Here is a 15,796-nt window from a genome sequence, read left to right on the forward strand (position 1 = left end):
GAAGGAAGGAAGGAAGGAAGGAAGGAAGGAACGAAGGAAGGAAAGAAAGAAAGAAAGAAAGAAAGAAAGAAAGAAAGAAAGAAAGAAAGAAAGAAAGAAAGAAAGAAAGAAAGAAGAAAGAAAGAAAGAAAGAGTAAAGATAAATAAATCAAGAGAATAGAGAATCCAGAAAACATAGGAGTAAATCTTCATGATGTCGTGTTAGTCATTATTCTTAGCAGCTTTGTTTATAATAGCCAAAACCTGGGCAAAAAGAGCAAAGGTCCTTCAAAAGATGAATAGATTATCAAACTACAGTAGAACCATACAATGCAATACTACCTAGAATCAAAGAAAGTGAACTACTGAGACAGACAACAGCATGGATGAATCTCAAGGAAACTATGCTGAGTGAGAGAAGCCAGACAAAAAGAGTACCTATTGGATGATTCCATTTCTGTAAAAGTTTAGAAAAGGCAAATTCATATATAGGAACAGAAAGCAGATCAGTGGTTACCTGGGGAGGGGAGGGGTGAAGGGAGGGGCTATAAAGGGGCACAGGAAACTTTGGGGGTGATGGAGATCTTCATTACCTTGATTATGGTGACAATTTCATGGGTGTGTATATTAAGCCAAAACTTAGCCCATTGTTCAGTGTAGTTTATTGTATGTCAATGATACCTCAATAGGACTGTTTTTAAAAAATATCCAAAAGCATGTAGGGGCTCAGCAAAGAAGCCCTTGCCAGATCGCTAGAGCTCAAGAGTAGAGCTCACCCCACCGCCACAGGCTGCCCCCAGATGGCCAAAGTCTGTTGGCAGGAGCTGTGTGTGTGAAAACTATGGCTGGAATGGCTGGAATTCTTCATATAAATTCCAGGAAATCCAGGGACTTCTGGACACCATATGAAAACATTAGAGGGAAAAAATGGCTCATTTTCTGAGAAAAATGAAGCATATTTTATGGGTTCATGGAGCCTCTGAAATACCACCAACAAACCCTTCTTCTTAGTGCTTGTTGGGCTAAGAATGGGTGAGGAGAAGAGAAGACCCCAGTTCCGCCTGCCCTTTCCAGCCAGGCTCTCACGCAGACACAGGCCGAACGCAGAGATGAAACTCCCACAGGCATCTGGGGAGGTAGAGGCAGAGGCTGCTGCAGAAGCCCCGAACTCAGAGACAGGAGAAGTTGAGCCGTTCAGGTGGGTCAAAGCAGGGGCACCTGTGGGACCCCGAGGGAGGCTGCGTCCCCTGCGGTTTCCCTTTTGTCCAGACGGAGGTGGAGGCTCTTCCCAGCAAGGGCAAGCTCTTCTCTGCAGGTAGAGGTGCGCACATACACAGGTGCAGTGGCCCTGGCCATGGGCAAGGCAGCAAATCGAGGACCCCGTCTTCCTAACCAGATCAGACACCTTATTAGCACCATTTATCACCTTGTAACAGGCAGGGCCTCTTCCGTTCCACAGATACTGAGTGTTTTCCTATGCGAGGCACTCATCCGGAAATCCCGGCCCTCGTGGAGCTTATATTGCAGTGGGAAAAACAGACCATATGCAAAACAGATAAGTAAACACACACAAGTGTCAGGTAGCGGTAAATACAGTGCCGGAAAGTAAAGCAGAGACAGGAGGTGAGGAGCAAGGGAGGGGGTGTGGGTGCAGCTAGGAGAGGAAAGAGGCGGGGGCCACAGGAAGTCCTGTGGGACCCTGTCTTTTGTCTCTGTGGGGGAGTTTTCTCTTAGAGCAGACCACGAAGAATCCAGGTGAACTTTGTTGTTCCCCTGAGAGCTATTACAAAGACCCACTTGTATTCCTCAGCAGCTTCTGACAGGAAGAAGACAGTGTGGCGCCCCCACCCACTGCCCCACCACAGATTGTTCCTGGGGGCTATTCAGCTCTGGGCCCAGAGATGAGCTAACTACCCTCCAAAATTTAGTATTCTCCTCATTTCCCTTCCAAGACTAGTCTCACTAATCCCACCGTCTAAACTCAGGAAGGTCCTGCCCCTCAGAGTCTCATTACTTTGAGTTGTGACCACGTACATACCTTCCGTTTATTCAGGCCTATTTGTCTGCCCATGGTCATACTGCACCAATTCCCATTTCTGGGCCATTCTCCTATGCTGCTCCTTGCATAGAATGCCCTCCAATTCAAACACTGTTCATACTCAAAAGGGAAGCTCCAACCCACCTATTTCCAGAACCTCTCCCTGCTATGTCAGCGCTATGAATCCTCTCTTCTTGATCTCCAGTGGCACACCACATTGAGGCAGTGTTGTCCCCATGCCTCCCTGTTATCCCCTTAATGCTAGCCTGGTCCCTGCAGCCAACTTGGGCGCCCCTCCTGCATCTTCATTTCTTCTATATCCCTGAGATGCAAGCTCGTGCTTGAGCACACAAAAGGTACGCCACAGATATAATTCATTTCTCCCTCAAAAACAAGACTTTGCTTTGTCCAAATTTCCTTCTCTCCATCTGAGAAATGGAAATGGTTTGGAAAATTCCAGCAGGGGAGTGTTCAGCCTTATTTGAGTTGTGCAAGTGGGAAAAAATGTGCTTTTTCCCGAATTAACAAATTCCCCAGCCTTTCCTCTGAAAGCAACTCACAAACCTCTGAGCCCAGTATGTAAGCTTGCCAGGGTCTTCACCTCTCTGAAGAATGAACTGTCCTCCTGTCTGTATGTCTTATGTGGGTGAAGGAGGAGCTGGAATCAGAGTAGAAGTTAACTGATCTTGAAAATGAAGCATGTGACAAGTGGAAAGAGGCAAGCCCTTTGATGCCCATGTCCCCTGGCTTTCCAGTGTACTAAGGAAACAATTTCTTAGCGGCAGTATGCCCCTACCTATCTCTATTCTCCCTCCGTATGTGTCCAAATTCACTCATCCATCCATTCAACAAACACTAATTGAAAGTCAAATGTGGTTGGCAGTTTCTAAAATGGCTCCCGGTGATCCCGTTTCCTGGTCCTTGTGTTCTTGTGTAATCCCCTCCCCTTGAGTGTGCCCTGGGCCTAATCACTTGCGTCTAATGACTAGAATACAGTCAAAGTGATGGGAAATCAAATTCAACATCAGTTTACAAAAGACAGCAGCTTCCATCTTGCTCACGCTCTCTCCGAGGTTCTTCTTATTTACTCACCCTGATGAGGTCAGCCGCCACGTTGTGAGACGCTCTGAGGAGAAGCCCAAGTGCCAGGAAATGGAGGGCAGATTCTGGCCAACAGCCTGGTGAGGATCTGAGGTCCTCAGTCAGCAGATTGCAAGACAGCGAATGTTGCCAACAGCCCTGTGAGCTGGAAGCCGGTCCTCCCCACTTGAGTCTTCAGAGGATAGCACAACCACGGCAGCCCTTGTGAGAGAGGCTGAGTGGGGGACCCAGCCCCCCGCATCCATGTTCCTGACCCGCAGATAATAAATGCTGTTGTCTCAAGCCTCTACATTTTGGAGTACTTTGTTATGAGGCAATATAGAATTCATACACCAACCATGTGCCAAGCACTCTTTTTGGCCCTGACACACAGCAGAGGACAAAACATATGTCTTTGCCCTCATGTAGCTGACAGTCTAGTAAGAGGAGGCAGATGATAAATAAAGACAGAAAAGAATCAAGCAGGGAAGGGGAATGGGAAATTGCCAGGGTTTCGGTGGCTCGTGAGGTGGGGAGTAGGGGGCACAAGGACAGTGGTTGTAGCTTTTTAAATGGGGAGTTTGGAGAGGACTGAGAAGGTGCCATTTGAGCAGAACCCTGCAGGGAGAGCATGCGCCATGGGCATCCGGGAGGAAAAGTGTTCCAGACAGAGGAACAATCTAGAATGAGTTTTCATTTTGCTCAGCAAAATAAAACTTCACAAAGGAAAGACTTTTAGCTTCCCTTTTTAGCCTGTAGAAAAATAACTAAACATAAGCAGCCCACCAGAAATGCATTCCAACTTTCTTCCGGCTCCAGAGAGAGCTCAGAGTCCAGATAGAGGTAAGCTGTGTTTCTATTTTGTTTGTTTCCTGTGTCCTTGATAGAGGCAGTTACTCAGCTCCGCAGGTGGGGCTTTGTGATTTTGAGGGGAGGAAGGAGCCTGTCGGATGCCTCCCTGCCTGGCCAGCTTTCCTGCTTGTTGTGGGTATAGGATGTGGGGGCTGGGCTGCTGAGATCCCAGCCCAGAGGGATACCACCTGGAGAAGAATTGAACCGCCTGATTCACTCTGGGATCCTCGGGGCCACCAGTTCGCTTTGGGTCGGGGTCTAAGAATTCCAGCCAGAACCACTCTGGCTGCCCAGCGTTGGTTGGAGCCGGGGACACTAAAGACCACTCACTTGTATCTGCACAGGCCTTAGCCTGATACGGGGAATTCATGGGAAGAGCAGTTTACAAAATATTTTTTTGAGTTCCCTATGAAGAAAGTAGGCCTGATAAAGTTCTTCTGTTGTGTGGGCAAGTGATTCTCCTTCCCACACCACCTGCCCACAGGGAGGCTGGACCCTGAGTCCCTGACGCCCGGGCTGCCCGATGGACAATGCTGATTTGTCACAGGGGCTGCCAAGAGCAGCTCTCCTTCCAAAATCTGACTAGGGCCAGATCTGATCCCCTGGACCCAGTCCGAATTGAATGACTGCCTCTGACTTCTGTCAAACACTGGCTTTACTCGATGCCTCTCACACCCAAGATACAGGGTGTGAACTTTCCAGGAAGGCAGTCTGGCTCTACGGGGGCCTTCCCTTGTTGGCTATCCAGACATAGAGGAAGGAGGAAATAAAGACATTTCCAACTAATAAAAACGGGGAGTGTTGCCACTGGCAAACCCTCATTCAGGGAACACTTACAGAGCAAAAGGAATATGACCCCTCGTGGGAGCATGGAGATGAAAAAAGGAATGGAGAGCGACAACAAGGGTAAATAAGTGGGTACAACGAAATGAATATTGATGATATGTAAGAAAATCATAATAATGTCTTGTGAGGCTTAAAATACATGGAATGATGGGGCGCCTGGGTGGGTCGGTCGGTTGAGTTCCTGACTCTTGGTTTCAGCTCAGGTCATGATCTCAGGGTCGTGGGATTGAGCCTGGTGTTGGGCTTGGTGCTCAGCACAGAATCTGCTTGAGATTCTCTCTGCCCCTCCCCCTGCATCAAATAAATAAAATCTTTAAAAAATATATACGTGGAATTAAAATTCATGACACAACGACGGGAGGGCAGTCATGGCGTTAACGTGTTCTGAAATCTTTGCATTGTCCTGGAAGTGGTAAAACTAGTAACTTATATTAAACTTTAAGAAGTCAAGGGGACATATTGTATGAACCCTGAAAATAACAATAAAAGATTATATAACCAATAAGCCAAATGGAATGGAATAATAAAAAGTACTTATAAGGCAAGAAAGGAGGACAAAGGGACATAAAACAAGTGAAACAAATAAAACACAAACAGTAACATGGTGGTTTTAAACCCAAATATGTTAGTAATTCCATTAAATATAAATAGGCTAAATGTTCCAATTAAAATCAAAGATGGTAGGCCTGGATCTTCTTTGAAGATTTTATTTATTTATTTGACAGAGAGAGACACAGTGAGAGAGGGAACACAAGCAGGGGGAGTGGGAGAGGGAGAAGCAGGCTTCTCGCGGAGCAGGGAGCCCGATGCAGGGCTCGATCCCAGGACCCCCGGGATCATGACCTGAGCTGAAGGCAGACGCTTAACGACTGGGCCACCCAGGCGCCCCCAGCCTGGATTTTTTTAAAGGAAGATTGACTCAGGGGGCATGCACCCTCTTGCCTGACTCCTCTTAGCCTTAACCCTCTTAATATTTGGGAGGCTGACTTGATAGCTAGAGCTGCATCTTGCAACCATGCGGCTCACTCTAGAAGCTGTGGGCAAAAGATGAAGGCGCAGAAAGAGAAAAGGAGCCTGGGACACCAAAGATGCTGAGAGCTACCATAACAGCCCTAGGTGACCCACCTCCAGATTTCATGTTTTGTGAGAGAAAAGTAAATCCCTAACTTCTCCCACTCAGTGGGTTGCCTCTTCATTTTGTTGATGGTTTTCCTTTGCTGTGCAAACCTCCTTATTTGGGTGTAGTCCCAATAGTTTATTTTTGTTCTTGTTTCCCTTGCCTGAGGAGACATCCCTAAGAAAATGTTGCTAATGCCAATGTCCAGGAGATTATTAGGTATGTTTTCTTCTAGTTTTATGGTTTCAGGTCTCATATATAGGGATTTAATCAATTTTGAGTTTATTTTTGTGTACGGTATAAGAAGTGGTCCAGTTTCATTCTTTTGCATGTGGCTGTCCAGTTTTCCCAACACCATTTGTTGAAGAGACTGTCTTTTCCCCATTGTATATTCTTGCCTCCTTTGTCATAGATTAATTGACCATATATGCATGGGCTTATTTCTGGGGTCTCCATTCTGTTCAATTGGTCTATGTGTTTATTTTTGTGCCAGGAGACAAGGGAACCCTCATGCACTCTTCGTTGGTCTGAATGTAAATTGGCACAGTCACTGTGGAAAACAGTATGGAGGTTCCACAAAAATTAAAAATACCATGTGATCCAGGAATTTCACCACTGGGTATTTACCCAAAGAAAACGAAAACACTAATTCAAAAAGATATATGCACCCTTGTGTTTATTGCGGCATTTTTTTTTAAGATTTTTAAAATTTATTTATTTGAGAGTGAGAGAGCATTGCACACCTATGCATGCATGAGTGGTGGGGGAGTAGGGGGGCAGAGGGAGAAGCAGACTCATGGAGCAAGGAGCCCGATGCAGGGCTCAATCCCAGGACCCTGGGATCATGACCTGAGCTGAAAGCAGACGCTTAACTGACTGAGCCACCCAGGTGCCCCACGGCATTTTCTTTTACAATAGCCAAGTTATGGAAGCAACCCAAGTGTCCATCCATAGATGAATGGATAAAGAAGATGTGATAAACACACACACACACACACACACACACACACACACACACACACAACACACACACAGGAATATTATTCAGCCATAAAAAAGAATGAAATCTTGCCATTGTGACAACATCGATGGACCTAGAGGGTGTTATGCTAAGTGAAATAAGTCAGATAGAGAAAGAAAAAAACGATATGATTTCACTTATATGTGGAATCTAAACAAACAAACAAAAAACAGAAACAGAATCATAAAACAGAGGATAAACTGGTCATTGCCAGAGGGGAAGGGATTAGGGGAATGGCTGAAATATGTGAAAGAAATTAAGAGGTACAAATCTCCAGTTATGAAATAAATAATTCAAGAGGATGAAAAGTAGGGCATAGGGAATATAATCAAAGATACTGTAATAAAGTTGTATGGTGATAGATGGTGAGCATAGGGCACTGTATAGAATTGTCAAATCACTGTGAAGTTTGTACACCTGAACCAATATGACATTGTATTTCAACTATACTTCAATAAAAATAAAATAAAATAAATCCCTAACTTGTTTAAGCCACTCTTGTGTGGTGTCTAATATTCACACCCAAGCATAATCCTTGATACACAAGGTTTAGGACATTACGTCTGCAAAACTCACTCAACATCAGATACTAACCTTAAACAAATTAAACCCACTGGGTTGTGTACTGTGTAAAGCCTCTAACGAGCCCAGTGTGATCTCACTTTAAGAGCAGAGGCCACTTAGACCAATTAAACCTCAGGGGAGTTTAATGGATTGAGACCAGTCACACAAATACCCCATAAGTGCCCATCTTACAACCAAAGGGATGTTACTATAGTGCTTTATAAGCAACTTAAATGAGTTGGGGGGGGTGCGAATTCTTGTAGGCAGCCAACAATTATAAAACAATATGGATCTTGCCTTGGCAAGAACAAATGTCCATGAGTTTATTCCCTTCGTTCAACAGTAGTTACACAGCACCTACTATGTGCCAAACATTTCTCTAGCCATCAGGGATACAGCAATGAACAAAACACAAAACTCTCCAACATAGCATAGTTTACATTCTAGTAAGGGAGACAAACAATAAGCAAATACATACGTGAGATTAATTGCATGTAGAAAGGCAAAAAGTTGATGGAGGAAAAAGTGGAAAGAAGAGAACAGGGAATGGGGTAGGTTGCAATATAAATAATGATTATTCAGTACGATCAGGGAAGGTCATACTGGAAGATGATATTTGATAAAAGATCTGACGGGAGTGAGTAGGGGACAAATGACAAGGTAAAATGTTTCGATCAGCTTGTGCCAAAGCAAGAGGAAAGATTCGGGAGGGATAAAACTTGTCCTCATGAACGGCTTTGGCCGAGCCTGTTGCTTGCTGCAGAACTGCCCTTGAGTCTTAGCGAGGGGGAAGGTGACATGTGGGAGGTCCCACTGCTAACTTCCGTGAGGTGAGAATCTAGACAACTGCTCTGTGGAGAGGGTATTATTCCGTGCACATCCTGGATGCCATTAGAAAGAATGTTCCATTTCATGCTCCCAACAACCCCCTGTCTGAGGTAGGTTCTGGTATGATGCTGGTTTTACAGAAGAGGAGAGGCAGGCTTGTCTTTCTCCCCCAAGTACAGGGGGAGGCTCCCTGAATTGCTGCCGTCAGCACCTCACAGGTCCACCCCTCCATCTCCAGGAAATGCCCATCAGGGTGACATGAAGGAAAAGCAGGAGCTGAAGGCAGCATGGAAGGAAAGGAAAGGGAAAGGAGCCCCAGAAGACTTGCCTCCCCCTCCCATCTTGGAAGGCCTGGGCTGAGCCTTGTCCCTTGTCTCCTGACTATGGCATCGACAGGGGTTTTGGGGGCCCTGGGGGCAGTGGCAGCAGAGGTGCAAGGGACAGCTGGCCCCATCTCAGCATTAAGGACTTCCCAGCTGCAGAGACCAGGGGCTCTGCCCTCAGCTCTGCCATACCCCACCCCTCCACCCCACACCTCCATCCCTACCAGTACCCTGGACCTTCCTCCCTTGGCCAGTTGCTCCTCACTGAGATGAGATGGCTTTCTTGGCAGCACCTTTATAGGACACTGACCCAAAAGGAGAGGTCTGGAATATACAGGGGACATTAGCCCTCCAAGGAGAACTTATGGGAGGTCTCTGCCTCTCTACCTTCCTGCCTCCTCCTTCCTGCGGCCAATATACCTGTGTTCCTCTGACCTCAGAGGAAACTCCTTGTGCCTCTCCAGGGTTACTCCTGTGTCCCAGTACTGGTTTTCATGCCTCCTCCACCAGCAGCCACTTTGGATCTGGGATGGAGTTAGAGAAGCGTTTGCCAAAAGGATATGAAGAAGCAGGCCAGGCAGCCAAGACCCACTGGGCTTCCAACAGAGTTTAAGCAAGGACTAACCTAAATGTGGGCTGTGTTGTCCCTGTCTCCAGCTCTGGAGCTCTTTTCTTTTCCACCAGGATGATAGACTCTACACTCTGATTTTTTTTTTAATTTTATTTTTTTAAAGATTTTTTATTTATTTATTTGACAGAGAGAGACACAGTGAGAGAGGGAACACAAGCAGGGGGAGTGGGAGAGGGAGAAGCAGGCTTCCCGCCGAGCAGGGAGCCCGATGCGGGGCTCGATCCCAGGACTCTGGGATCACGATCTGAGCCGCAGGCAGACACTTAACGACTAAGCCACCCAGGCACCCCTCTATACTCTGATTTGCCTACACCTGATACCTCCCAAGATCAGTCTAATTTCTTTTAGCCTGTCCTTGCTTGTGTGGGTGCCTTAAACAAAATATATGGTTGCTTTTCTACAGGGATTTTTAGACACTTCCTATAGATTGATGCCATTGTGAATCTCTAAGAGAAGAACACTGTTTATGGAATCTCTCTAGCACATCCGACCGCAGGTTTTGGGGAGCACCACACAGAGCCAACACCTACACAGCACACCACGAGAGCCTCTGCACAAAAGAAGTCAGACACTATGGTCCCTTCCCAGTGACTCCAGAGCCCTGCCCAAACAACAGAACTGTTCAATGGGGCTGAAATGCTAGAGACTCTGCCCTCAGGAGACCGTCAAGGTGGGCCTGGGAAAGGCAGTGTTCTGCCGGTCACCCTCTCCTGTGAATGCACCAAGATGAAGGGGGCAAGAGTGGAAGCGAGCCTTGTCCTTGTTCTGGATACCCAGCTCTGGTGAAGGTAAGGTGGCATCGAAAGGGGGTACCACATGCCTCCTGGAACCACAGCTCAGCCCCTGGACCTCAATTTCCCCTCAAACTGAAAAAGCCTCAAGTCTACTTTGCAAGGTCTTGGTGGCAGCCCTGCGGTACTGAGGGAGCAGAGTACCACATGTCATCCAAAGGACAGCCGTCACAGAAGCATCCTGACCCCAGGCTTATCCTGGGCAGCTGTTTGGGAACCCAGCTCACAGCAGGGAAAGCAAGCCCTGAAGTCAGTCGTAGAACCAGTTGAACAACTGTGCACTTGCCAGCTTCCTGCCCCGAGTGCCCACACCAGTCCTGACAAGGTCTGGAACAAGCCACCTCAGTGGGAAAAATCAAGAGGAGGCTGAGTCCAACCAAATGGGGAGGAGAGAGTGCGCCTTCACCCTGGCTCTGCTCCAAACCTGCCAACTGGGCAGGAATGAGAGGAAAGGAGAAGCCTGACCCCTCAGCAAAAGAAATCAGGAGAGGAGAGAGAGCAGGAGAAGATGTCAACAAAATTCTGGAAAATGGAATGCAGACAGATGAGGGTTTAGCTTTCTCCCCACAGCTGAGGGTCTGGGAAGAGGAAGAAGCAGGCTCAGCAGAGCCTCGAACAATCTTAGCAAATGGAGCCACTGAACACCTCCAAGACAGGGGCAAGTGTGAGGCTGAAACCAGGCGGGCTGGTTGAAAGCTTTAGGAAGAGGAGGTCCCCTCCCTTGCCACATTAGAAGATCGGCACCATATTCTGTACCACTCTCCTCCCTCCACCTCTGCTGCTAAACTGGAGAGACTGAAGGTGGTGTGTTGGGGCGGGGGGAGTCTGGCATAGCCCACTCCCCCCAACCCCCTTCTGCTTCCCTTCCCTGTTCTGTTCTCAAAACACTGACTGCCAGGCTTTCAGCCTCCAGGTAGGAGATTCGGAGGGTCCTTCACTGGGAAACTGACTGGCCCAAGGGAAATGACGTATATATTCTTATGTGGGGGGTCCCCATCATCAAAGCCAGAACCTTATCCCATCCTTTTTTTGTGAGACCCTCCAAGAAACCAGCTCTGCATCCACATGGGACTTCCATCAGCCATTAAATGCCTCCTTCTTAAATAGGACCAGACAGCCAAGAATCAAAGTCATTTGAGGGAAGCCTTAACTACGAGAAACAGAGACCAAAACAAACAAACGGAAGAAAATGAACTCCAAGGAAACCGAGATAATGTGAAGATTGGAATAAGAAAACAATTTTCATTATAATTACTACTCCTGGAGAGATATGAGAAGATAATTAATTCATGAAACAAGATGATATTATAAAAAGGAACACTGGATTAAAAACAGCTCTTGAAAATTAAAAATGATAGCAAAAATATAGAAGGGTTGAAATTTCCCAGAAAAATAAAAGACAACGGGGGAAAAAAATCACTTAGAATTTAGAGAATTGCTTTGGGAGTTCTAACATCCAAATAACTGGAGTTCCAAAAAAGAGAACAGTTACATTGGAGAAGAGTAACAACAAAATCATGCAGGAAACTACTCAGCACTTAAGGACACAAGGTGCCAGACTGCAGGGCCCACAAAGGGCCCAGAACAAAGGAAAAAAACATGGAATGGAATTTTAGGATTCTGTCTGTCCATTTGGGCACAAGTTAATGCTAAATATGCAGCACAACAAGAAAATGAAGAATGAGGCAGATATTTAACTCCAATAGAAACAAAAGGTGGGTAAGAAACATGGCACAGCATGTGGTTCAGCTATTAATACTATTTAAATAGTCACAGTCATATAAACACTGAATAGTAATTTAACCAAAACATGGCATGTGCCCGCATCAAGAGAATGGAGGAAGAGGGGCACCTGGCTGGCTAAGTCAGTGAAGTGGTGAAGCGTGTGACTCTTGATCTCAGGGTTGTGAGTTTGAGCCCCATGTTGGGTGTAGAGATTACTGAAAAATTAAATCTTTAAAAAAATTATTTTTAAAAAGAGAGTATGGAGGAAGAGAAGTGTGCGTGTGTGTGTGTGTGTGTGTGTGTGTGTGGTGTGTGGTGTGTAAGAGAGCTATATACTAATCTTCCATAGTAGGAAATAGTAGATAATACCTAAAACAGAAACACCATGAAATAAAAAAGTCTATTTTTTTAAATTTAGGTTTAAATGATAGAACACATAAGACCTAAAAGTGGTTGTCTCTTGGGAATGGAACTTGAAGAAAGAATGGAACAGGGCACTGCTTTTTACAGTATAGTACTCTTAGACTTTTAAAAATTTTTTTCTTTTTTATTGAGGTATAGTTGCAATAATAAACAACACCTGTTTAAAGTACACAATTTGATGTTTTGGCATGTATACAGCACAAAGTGTCCCTTTGTAATCCCTCCTTCCCAGGATTACTCCTGGAGAAGGACATATGGGTGGCTGGAACTCTGGCTCAACATTTCCTGCTTCTGTTTTAGTGAACCAGGGAGTCTGTGCACTAGAAAGTGCAAGTTGCCCATATGCCAGCCTGGGAAAGACACTTCACAGTACATCTTGGCCTTCAGCTCAAGCACCTCCTCCAGGAAGCCTGCCGTCACACCCTCCCTGCGTGCATAGTACCTTCTTTCAAGGTGGAACTCTCCACTCTCTAGTGTACTACCCTCCTTCTCCCCTGCACCCAATGACCCGTGCATCAGCAAGGAGGGAGACCTCCTTCCATTCATAGGGCCTGGCTCAGAGCAGGTCCTCAGGAAATTGTAGAATGAATACGTGAGATACAGAAAAGAAATGCATGGAAAGGTGAATAGGTGAGCAAATGCAAGGTATTTTCCCATTGGCAATGACTTAAGGTTGTTGGTGTTAAAGATGGATGCTATTTCTTTAAGGACCATGCAAAAGCCCAGGAGAGGCTGAAATAGGGGGAAAGCTCAGAAACACAACTAGAGCTATTCATCCATTCTTGGAGGAGCCTGGGAGGCACCTGTCCCCTGTATGAAACCCTGTTCTGAACAACCCTCCCTCGACCCTTCTCAGGTACCCAAGACTCCCCTTGGGAGCTCTGGGAGGAGCTAACTGAAACAGCTGGAGATGAGGTTCACTAGGGGGCACCCTTTCATCACACTGGCCCTGCCCCCAAAGCCACAGAAACCTGCCCTGGGCTCTTTTCTACAAGGACCCTGCAAGCCCCCCGGGGTGGGGGTAGGGGGCTCTTTACATGCCCTGCAGCCTCTTGCCCAATAACAGAGAGGGTCTTTCCAAGTAGCAGCGGCACGTCCACCAAACCGGTACCCACTCAGTACGAGGTTAGCTTTGTAGAAAAGGCAGGTATTTGGGGTCACATCAATGTTTCAGAATGATCTTCCCTTCTTTACTGTCTTGAATGTGTCAGTTCTTAGATCCCCAGCCCCAGCATGATGGCTGCTCAGGTAGGAATAAGCTGAGGGGCTACACTCCTGTGGTTTATCTGCTTATTCACAGGACTGAGGACTGTGGAGTTTGGGGGCTGTTACAGTCCCCAGAGCAGGCGGAGGAGATGGGCCCAGTGTTCATAGCTCCCTCCCCAGTGTGGGACCATACCACCTGCAGGAATCATCCCAGCCTTGGGCCTGCAGGAACATCAGAAGCCAAGGGGCACAGAGGAAGACTAGGGGCTCAAGTGCTATGTGCAGTTTGGAAAGTCAGGTCTCCTCTACCTTTTTAGGACAGCACTCTCCTCAACCATTGTGAGGCTTAATTTCAAGGATGCTCTGAGTCTGGAGGAATTAATCACCCAAACACACAGACTCTGTGAGGCTACCCATGCCTGGTGGAGATTCTGGGCCTTAATACCTGGAATGGAAGGAAGGAGAGTGGTAGGAGAAGACTGGGGGAAAACCCGGATGAGGGAGGGCACAGGGAAGGGGGGACGCAGACGAACAAAGAGCAGAAGGCTCTTAGCCTGGCTCTTGGAACTGGAGCACTGGAACTCCCGTGCCAATGTCTGGGTTCTTCCTGTGAATTTGCTGCCTGCTCCAGATTCTGGTGGGCTTCCCGTTTCCCATAACCTGCCAAAGGAAGTGTCCAGGGGAGACTGGCAGAGAGAATTCCCAACTAGCAGAGTCTTCCTTTGATGTTGCCACCTGGGCCCTGGAGCCTCTCCTCCACTGATCAACCATTTGGGAAATGAAGAGACCATTCTCTTCCCAGTTTCATGGCTGCTGCAGCCCAGCTCAAACCCTGCCTAGGAAGGTTTTGACTTACCTGTTTGCTAGGTCAGGACACAACGCCAGACTGAGGCCATGTCACAGGCACAGACCCAAGCCGGAGCCCGGTCTAGGCCAAGGAGAATCCCTCGCTAAGCCCTGCGCATACCCATGATGCAGCCACGCCCCTCGGAGCCGAACTCTCCAGAGCAAAGGCATCAAGACTGGCTTACTCTGAGAGCTGGGTCTACATCTCTCCTGAGCGGGATTCCAGACCCAGCCAGCCACACTGTCCTCTGGAAAGAATCATTACCTGCAGGGGGAGGGCTGTCAGAGAGAAGGGGACAAGACAGGTGGGGAGGCACAAAGCTGGGAGGAAGAAAGTACTGGCTCACTAGGCGAGCCTCTCTTCCCCTCCTGTAAGCGAAGACGTACGTGCTAGCCAGGTGGCCAACCCAGTGCCCGCCTGTGCACACCTGCCTCTGGCACTTCCGAGCTGTGCTGACCCTTTGGCCCAACCACCTTGCACAGCCAGTGTGGCAACCAGCTCAGGCAAGCTTCCCTGAGGCCCCCGGCTCTACCCTGCCTGGGAGGCCCTGCCCTCCATCCTTCTTGCAGAGAGGAGGAGAAAGGAAGGCAAAGGGGACGAGGAGGAGAAGGAAGGAGGAGGAGAAGGAGAGGAGGAGGAGGAAGAGGGAGAAGAAATGTATGTAAATTTCCCACCCAGCTTTGGGGATTCCTCCCTGCTCCTGTCGCTCTGGGACACAGAGGTGAGTACTCACGGAGGCCCATTTAGGTCTGCCGCAGGCTTACCCACTCCAAGAGGTACTTCCTTGACTCCAGCTGCCCTGGGCAGCCCCTTTCTGCAACCATCTCAAGAATGTTTGTCAAGGGGCGCCTGGGTGGCTCAGTGGGTTAAGCGTCTGCCTTCGGCTCAGGTCATGATCCCAGGGTCCTGGGATCGAGCCCCGCATCAGGCTCCCTGCTCTGTGGGAAGCCTGCTTCTCCCTCTGCTTCTCTCTCTCTCTCTCTCTCTCTCTGTCTCTTATGAATAAATAAAATCTTTAAAAAAAAAATGTTTGTCAAGCATTTTGTCAGGTGCCCCCCCAAATGTCCCTGAAAGACCAGACTGTACCATATGACCTTTCTCCTGATCTTGCAACCCCAGGGTGCACATGTCCCCGCCTACTCTCATACCTCCACCAACTGTCTCCAAGAAGAATGCTGTCCGCAGGGTAAGGCCATCTGGGGACCTCTTCTTCTTTCTTCCTTTTCATTTCTAAAATTTCTACCAAGTGTATCTAGTTGGGACAGAGGCATATTGGCCTTAGCTTCTCTTTGTGAGATGGTCCTTGGATGGCCAAATATCCCTTAGCTTGGCACAAATGACTATTTTCTCCTTTGTCTCAGAGCCAATCACCAACGTCATGGTGAGGGAAGGAGGAGAGGACCCTGCTGGGGGGTAGGACTCAGCCTTGACTCTCCCAGTGGACAGGGGCCTGAGTCCCCCACATGCAGATGTGGGGAGGCCCAGTGTGGTCAGGGCTCAGGAATGGCACCCTGAACTGTGGGCA

General features: G+C 47.7%; 1 long non-coding RNA gene across 1 annotated transcript in view; it reads left to right on the forward strand.

The window, feature by feature from the left end:
- Positions 1–3,395, forward strand: part of LOC141370925 (uncharacterized) — a 10,982-nt gene extending 7,587 nt beyond the window's left edge. Inside the window, exons 2-3 of the long non-coding RNA XR_012375422.1 lie at positions 991–1,177; positions 3,007–3,395. This is a non-coding gene — a long non-coding RNA (uncharacterized lncRNA). The remainder of the gene's footprint in view (positions 1–990; positions 1,178–3,006) is intronic.
- The last annotated feature ends 12,401 nt before the right edge of the window (positions 3,396–15,796 follow it).

Source organism: Callorhinus ursinus, unplaced genomic scaffold, assembly GCF_003265705.2.
Source record: "Callorhinus ursinus isolate GAN/ISIS: 27379988/994484 unplaced genomic scaffold, GSC_fseal_2.0 scaffold1, whole genome shotgun sequence".
Classification (NCBI taxonomy): domain Eukaryota; kingdom Metazoa; phylum Chordata; class Mammalia; order Carnivora; family Otariidae; genus Callorhinus; species Callorhinus ursinus.